This window comes from Carlito syrichta, unplaced genomic scaffold (assembly GCF_000164805.1).
Source record: "Carlito syrichta isolate Samal-C Ts95f unplaced genomic scaffold, Tarsius_syrichta-2.0.1 Scaffold306694, whole genome shotgun sequence".
NCBI classification, from domain to species: domain Eukaryota; kingdom Metazoa; phylum Chordata; class Mammalia; order Primates; family Tarsiidae; genus Carlito; species Carlito syrichta.
Genome location: NW_007250790.1, coordinates 293138 through 300942, shown reverse-complemented (window position 1 = coordinate 300942; position 7805 = coordinate 293138). Strand labels below are relative to the sequence as shown.

At 37.7% G+C, this 7805-nt stretch overlaps 1 pseudogene across 1 annotated transcript; it reads left to right on the top strand.

Moving 5' to 3' along the window:
* The first annotated feature begins 4931 nt into the window (after window positions 1-4931).
* Window positions 4932-5738, top strand: LOC103265607 (annotated as a pseudogene). Its single transcript, XR_002482260.1, has one exon. The product of XR_002482260.1 is annotated as a histone H2A.Z pseudogene (transcript).
* The last annotated feature ends 2067 nt before the right edge of the window (window positions 5739-7805 follow it).

The window sequence follows — 7805 nt, the reverse complement described above, 5'->3', positions numbered from 1 at the left end:
AAAACCTAGATCATCAATCAGGTGTGGGGTGACTTAAAGTGGCTAAATATATATGGAATAGGAATCCCCAAGGAGAGAAGCAAGAGGTAAACTCATTAAAAATTTGGAAAACTAATGGCTGAAGAATTTTCAAATTTGATGAAAAGTATAAACTCAGAGTTCCCAATGAACTTCAAATAGAAGTAACATGAAGGAAACTACACCAAGTAGCAGTATAATCAAATGCTTAAAGTCAATTTTAAAGAGAAAATGTTAATAGCAACAAGAAAAAAGTCAAGTTTTGTAAAAAGGAAAAATAAGGTGATTGTAGTTTTCTCATCAAAAACAATAAATGCTAGAAGACAATGGAACAACAGCATAAATTACTAGAAAAAAATCAATGTCAATCTAGAATTTTTTTACTCAGCAAAAATGCCTTTCAAAAGGTCAGTGATATCGATTTTTTTCAGACATACAAAAGTTGAGCATGTAAAAATTAAACTATTTTGAGATACTGCTCCATAATGTCATAGAATTGTTATATATAAATCTTGGTATCATTAGGTTTTTATCTTTTATAAATTTCGTAGGTTTGATTGTGATCTTATGAGAAGGGCCCCTCAAAAAACAGAATTTATTTATTTGTTTAATTATAAAGCTGCAGGGTACAATTCAGGGTTAGGTATACAAACGTTGATTATGCGAGTACCCCTGCTGATGAGGTATGTCCCTCCCTCCTCTAGCAATTTCCCTCAACTGCCAATCTTACCCACCCTCCCCTAACAGTTTGCCACTACTGCCAATTGCTTTCTTATAGTATTATAATTGTTCAAGTTCTGCTTATAAGTGAGAGTATATGATACTCTGTTCTTTGTATCTGTGATAGATCACTGAGTATGATAGACACTAAATCCAACCAAGTTGCTGCAAAGTTCGTATGTTTGTCCTTCTTTATAGATGAATAATATTCCATCGTGTATATGTACCACATTTTAAAAACTAGTCCAGCTTTGAAGGGCAACATGGTTGGTTCCATGTTTTTGCTATTGAGAATAGAGCTGCAACAAACATATGTGTGCAGGTATCTTTTCTGTAGAATGACTTGAATTCCTCATTCCCAATAGGGGGATTGCTGGTCACATGGAAGGTCAATTTCTCGTTCTTTCAGATGCCGCCACACTGTATTTCAAAGAGGTTGCACTAGTTCGCATTTCCACCAGCAGTGTAGAAGCGTTCCTTTTTCTCTGCATCCTTACCAGCATCTGTTGTTTGTTTTATTAATGATGGCCATTCTAACTGGGGTTAGGTGGCATCTCAGTGTGGTTTTGATTTGAATTTCTCTGATGATGAGTGAGGCTGAGCACTTTTTCATGTGTCTGGTGGCTGTCTGTATAACTTCTTTTGAAAAGTTCTATTCATGTCTTTTGCCCACTTTTTAATAGGACTGTTTGTTTGTTTCCTTTTGGTGCATTTGTGTTCCTTGTAGATCCTAGATGTTAGGCCTTTGTCAGATACACAGTTGGCAAATATTTTTTCCCATTCTGTGGGCTGTCTCCCTGCTCTCTTGATGGTTTCTTTTGCTTTGCAGAAGCTCATTAGTTTGATGAGGTCCTGCTTGTCTATATTATTTCTTAAAGTATGGGCATTTAGGGTTCTGAATAGGAATTGGTTGCCACTTCCAATTTCCATAAGGGTGTCTCCTGCGTTTTCTAAGATTCTCATAATTTGAGGTTTTACATTTAGGTCTTTGATCCATTTAGAGTTAATTTTTGAGTATGGTGATAGGTAGGGGTCCTGTTTTATTCTTTTGCATGTGATCAGCCAGTTTTCCCAGTACCATTTACAGAATAGGTTCTCCTCTCCCCATTAGTTGTTGTTGGAGGCTTTGCCAAAGATGAGTTGGTTGAGAAATTGAGACTTTGCTTCCGGAATTTCTATCCTGTTCCATTAGTCTATATGCCTGTTCAATACCAGGATGTTTTGATTACTGTAGCCTTATAGTGAAGTTTAAAGTCTGTAAGTGTGATATCTTCTGCTTTGTTTTTTTGCTAAGGATTGTTTTGGCTATTCATGGTCATTTATATTTCCACATGAATTTCTGTATTTTCATTTCCAGGTCTGAGAAGAATGATATTAGTAACTTAATGGATATAGCATTGAATCTGTAGATTGCCTTTGGTAGGATGGACATCTTAACAATGTTGATTCTTCCTATCCATGAATATTTTTCCATTTGTTTGTCTTCTTGGATTTCTTTGAGCAGTGTTAGGGTTAGGATTAGGGTTAGGGTTAGGGTTAGGGTTAGGTTTAATGAAAGGTCTTTCACTTCTCTGGTTAGGAAGATGCGGAGGTATTTTATTTTTTGTGTGTGACTATTGTGAGTGGAATTTTGCTTTTAATTTGGGTATCTGCCTGCTTGTTTTTAGTGTATAGGAATGCAACTATCGTTTGCTCATTTATTTTGTACCCTGAGACTTTGCCAAAGTCCTTTATCAGTGCAAGCAGGTTTTTGACAGATTCACTTGGATTTTCAAGGTATAAGATCATATAATCAGCAAAGAGGGATAACTTGACTTCCTCTTTCCTATTTGGATTCCCTTGATTTCCTTCTCTTGTCTAATTGCCCTAGCTAGGAATTCCAACACAATGTTGAACAAGAGAGGTGAGATTGGGTAGCCTTGTCTTGTTCCAGTTTTCAGGGGAAATGTTTCCAGTTTCTGTCCATTTAGCAATATGGTACCTGTGGGTTTATTGCAAATGGCACTTACTATTTTGAGGTATGTTCCTTCTATACCTACATGTTTGAGGGATTTTTATCAAGAAGTGATGCTGGATTTTATCAAAAGCTTTTTCTGCATCTAATGAGATAATCATGTGGTTCTTGTTTTTACATCTGTTGATGTATTTAATTACACTTATGGTCTTGCAAATATTGAACCAGCCCTGGATCCTGAGGATGAAGCCTACTTGGTCCTGGTGGATGATTTTTGAGATGTGTTTATGGATCCAATTGCTAGAATCTTATTGGAGATTTTTACATCTATGTTCATAAGGCATATTGGCCCATAGTGCTCTTTTTTGTTGGATCTTTACCAGGTTTGGCTATCAGTGTGATGTTAACTTCATAAAATGATTTGGGGAGAAGTTCATATTTCTCAATTGCCTGGAATACTTTCAATAGGATTGGTATCAGCTCCTCCTTGTACATTTTGTAGAATTCTGCTGGAAAGTCATCCAGTCCAGGTTTTTTGTGGTGTTTTTTTTTTGTAGGTAGTTTTTGTATGACAGAGTCAATTTCCTGGGTGGTTACTGGTCTATTTATTACCTCAATGTCTTCTTGTTTCAACCTGAGGAAGTTTGTGATGTCAGAAAGTCCTTCATTTCATTTAGGCTATCAAGTTTGTTTCCATATAGGTGTACATAGTAATCTCTGATAATCTTTTGGTATATCTCCGGGGTCAGTTGTGATTTGAGCTTTTGTATTTTTGATTGTGTTTATTTGGGCTTTTTCTCCCTTTTTCTTGGTCATTCTGGTGAAGAGTCCATCATAGGGGGAAGGTGGATCTGATTGAGCACTCCACACCTGCTGTACCTGTTCAGTTTCCTGCTGTTTTTTTGGTCAAAAACGTCTGAACATTCAGCACAGTATGGGCAGGTGCATTGCCATGGTAGAAGTACTAGTCACCTATTTGCCACAATTCAGTACATTTCTTCAGCAAATTATGACTCAACATTCTCAAAACTTCCAGATAAAAACTTTGGTAGACCATTTGATTTTGGGGAACAAATTCCAAGTGTACTACCAGACCTCCAAATGATAATTCCAGATTTTTTTTGGGTCCTCCCTCGAGTTTTTATCTGGAAGTTTTGAGAATGTTGAGTCATAATTTGCTGAAGAAATGTACTGAAGTCAACTCTCGAGTTGGAGTCTCACTCTGTCACCTAGACTGGGGTGCAGTGGCCGCTCCCGGCCACCGCAGCCTCAACCTGCCCTGTGGGGCTCCGGTGATCCTTCCGCCTCAGCCTTCCAAGTAGCCGGAATTACAAGCATGCGCTACCTGATTTTTTGATTTATTGTAGAGATGAGGTCTTACTGCCTAGGCGGGTCTTGAACCCGCGGGCTCAGGCAATCCACTCACCTCAGCCTCCCAAAGGCACGGGATTACAGGCTGAGCCACTGAGCCCGGCTGCATTTTTTTTCTATTTTACTTTTGTAATTGTATGGAAGTTGGAAAAAAAAAAAAAATATATATATATATATATATACCCTTTAATCACTTTCCTTGAATCATTTCCATGCATATTTAGTCTAACTTTACCATCCATATCTTATCTTACATTAATTACACTCTCTTAACATGCAAAAAAAATATTACCCAACATTTTTGGGGTCTTTTTTGTAAGATACATATCTCTCTCTCTCTCTATATATATATATAGAGAGAGAGAGATATCTCTATATATATAACATTAACCGTTTTAACCATTTTATAAGTGTTTATTCACATAACAATAACCACCACGTATCTCCAGGTCTTTTTTCATCTTACCAAACTGCAACCATTAACAATAGCTCCCCATTCCCTCTTTCCTGCCCAGCCCAGGGTGACCACCCTTCTACTTTCTGTCTTTGTGACTTGACTGCTCTAGGTACCACATGCAAGTGGAATCATCCAGTATTTGACCTTTTGTGATTGTGACACCATTTAGTATAATGCCTATAAGATTCACCCAGTTTTAGAGTGTCAGAATTTTCTTCATTTTTAATGCTGAACAATATTGCCTTATTGGCGGGGCATGGTTGCTCATGCCTGTAATGTCAGCACTTTGAGAGGCCAAGATGAGAGGATCCGTTAGCCCAGCAGTTTGAGATCAGCCTGGGAAACAGAGTGAGACCTTGTCTTTAAAAAGGAATTTTTAGGCAGTTTGAATCGCCATGCGGTGGAGGAGTATGGTGGGATCTCGTTGTGTGTCTGATTAGCCTTTGCTTTGCTTTGCTTGTTTGAGCTTCAACAGAATTCGAAATGGCTGGCGGCAAGGCTGGGAAGGACTCCGGAAAGGCCAAGACAAAGGCGGTTTCCCGCACCCTGAGAGCAGGCTTGCAGTTCCCAGTGGGCCGCATCCATCGACAGTCACGGACGTGTGGGCGCCACCGCCGTCGTGTACAGCGCAGCCATCCTGGAGTACCTCACCGCAGAGGTACTTGAACTGGCAGGAAATGCATCAAAAGACTTGAAAGTAAAGCGTATTACCCCTCGTCACTTGCAACTTGCCATTCGTGGAGATGAAGAATTGGATTCTCGCATCAAGGCTACAATTGCTGGTGGTGGTGTCATTCCACACATCCACAAATCTCTGATTGGGAAGAAAGGACAGCAGAAGACTGTCTAGAGGATGCCTGTATTCCTTATATTCTCAGGACTCTAAATACTCTTAGCAACTGTCCAGTATTGGTGATTCCAGTGGACTGTATCTCTGTGAAAAATACAATTTTGCCTTTTTGTAATTCTATTTGAGCAAGTTGGAAGTTTAATTAGCTTTCTAATCAACCAAATTTCTGCATTTGAGTCTTAACCATATTTAAGTGTTACTGTGGCTTCAAAGAAGCTATTGATTCCGAGGTAGTGGGTTTTGATTGAGTTGACTGTTTTTAAAAAACTGTTTAGATTTTAATTGTGATGCAGAAGTTATAGTAACAAACATTTGGTTTTGTACAGACGTTACTTCCAGTCTGGTGGATAAGCTCAATAAAGGTCATTTCCCAAACTAAAAAAAAAAAAAAGGAATTTTTAAAGAAAAATTTTACCAGGCATGGTGGCTCAAGCCTATAATCCTAGCACTTTGGGAGGCCGAGGCTAGAGAACTGCCTGAGCCTAGGGGTTCAAGATAACCTGAGCAACTTGGTGAGATTTTGTCTCCACAATAAATAAAAAAAATTAGCCAGGCATAGTAGTGTGTGTCTGTAGTTCTGGCTACTTGGAAGGCTGAGGAGGAAGGATTGCTGGAGTCCACCAGGTCAACGCTGGGGTGGCTGTGAACATGCCACTGCACTCCAGCCCGGGTGAGGGAGTGAGACCCTACCTCAAAAAAATAAAAAAATAAAAAAGTTAGCCAAATGTGATGACCTGCACCTGTATTCCCAACTACTTGAGAGGTTGAGACAGAAGGATTGCCTGAGCCCAGGAGTTTATGGCTGCAATGAGCCATGATTGTGCCACTGCACTCCAGTCTGGGCAACAGAGTGAGACTCTGACTAAAAAAAAAACAACAAAAAAAAAACCAATTGATTAATTGATTGTATGCATGTAAAACATCCGTGAATGGAAACTTGATTTGCATCTACCTTTTTGCTAGTGAGACTATCACTACTGTAAACAAAAATGTATTATTATCTTTGTGTTTTAAGTATATACTGAGAATTGAATTTGCTGGATTCTTTTAAGTATATATTCATAACTGAATTTGCTGGATCATATGGTACTTTTATTTTCAAGTCTATGAGGAATTGTCATTCTGTTTTCCACAATGGCAGCACCATTTTACATTCCCACCAGCAATATATTAGAAAACAAAATGTATATAGATGAGCAACAGAATAGCATACAATAGAAGTACAAATAAGGAATGTAGACTTTAGAACAATATTTTCCAAGTATGGATCTTGTGTTTTCTGAAGTACTCATTTAAAAGCCTTTTCCTACCATATCCCAGACAGAAAATGAATTTCAGAGATCGTATCTGGTTATGTGCATTTGAGTATGTTCATATTTGAGAACTGCTAGTAAAAGGAAGGAGATGCTACTTTCAATCGGGCTTTGAAAAAGTGGTTTTAAAGAACTGAGTTTGTCAATAGACTGAACATCAAGTGAAGAGAGAGCAATTGAAAGAGTTTCCAGAGAGATACAAGTGGAAGAGGCCTTAAGTATAAGTAATAGAATTATTCTTGAAGTGTAAGATGCCTGCTTAACCTTTCTTTCCTTCAGTGTACTGCAATAAACTCATTCGAGAAAAGATGATTACTACAGTAACTTATTAAAAGAAGCAAAAGTTGCTAACTGAGAAGCTGTTTAAAGTATAACGGAAATGATAGCAGGAAGACTGCTGCACATATGGGTTATTAACCCCCCAAAAAAGTTTTATTTACTTTAACAAAGAATATATTTTTGAAGTAAATGACACAGTAGTTACTCATTTGAATTAACCATAAGGTTGCTTTAAGAAGCTGGAATGTTGTAGTCAACTCAGTGAACAAATTCTGAGTCTGTCAGCATCATTTAATGGCATTTCCAAATTTAAAAAATATGAACTAGTATATTTTTCATTATACTTATCTTCTCAGGTTCAGTCCAGATATAACAGGTCTCGGACTCATTTTCATAATTTGTAAGTACTTACTATGTACACTCTAAGGTGCTCTACATTATTTCACAAACCTCCAAGGAATGAACTTAAGCTCTACTCAAAATATATCTGCTTCATTAAAGAGTATACATCAACTGAAGGAAAAGAAAAATATCTACCATATTTGTGAACACATGCCAATTAGTTTTGGAATCATTTAAATAACACAGATGTGTGAATTTAGTTTACTTAGGTTTCTGAATATACAGCATATGCTGATTTTGAAATCTAAACACTGTAAGAGCAGCTGTGAAGTGATGAAAGTGATCACATCATGTTAGCCTTAATCAGAATGGCTCTTGAGACAGTAATGGAGTTGATATGCTGAAAGAAACAGCTGGCTTTGTTTTGCATTATAATTCCCAGCAATATGGAGGAAACCCAGCTGCTGATAATTCTGATTAATTATGTATCAAACTACAGTT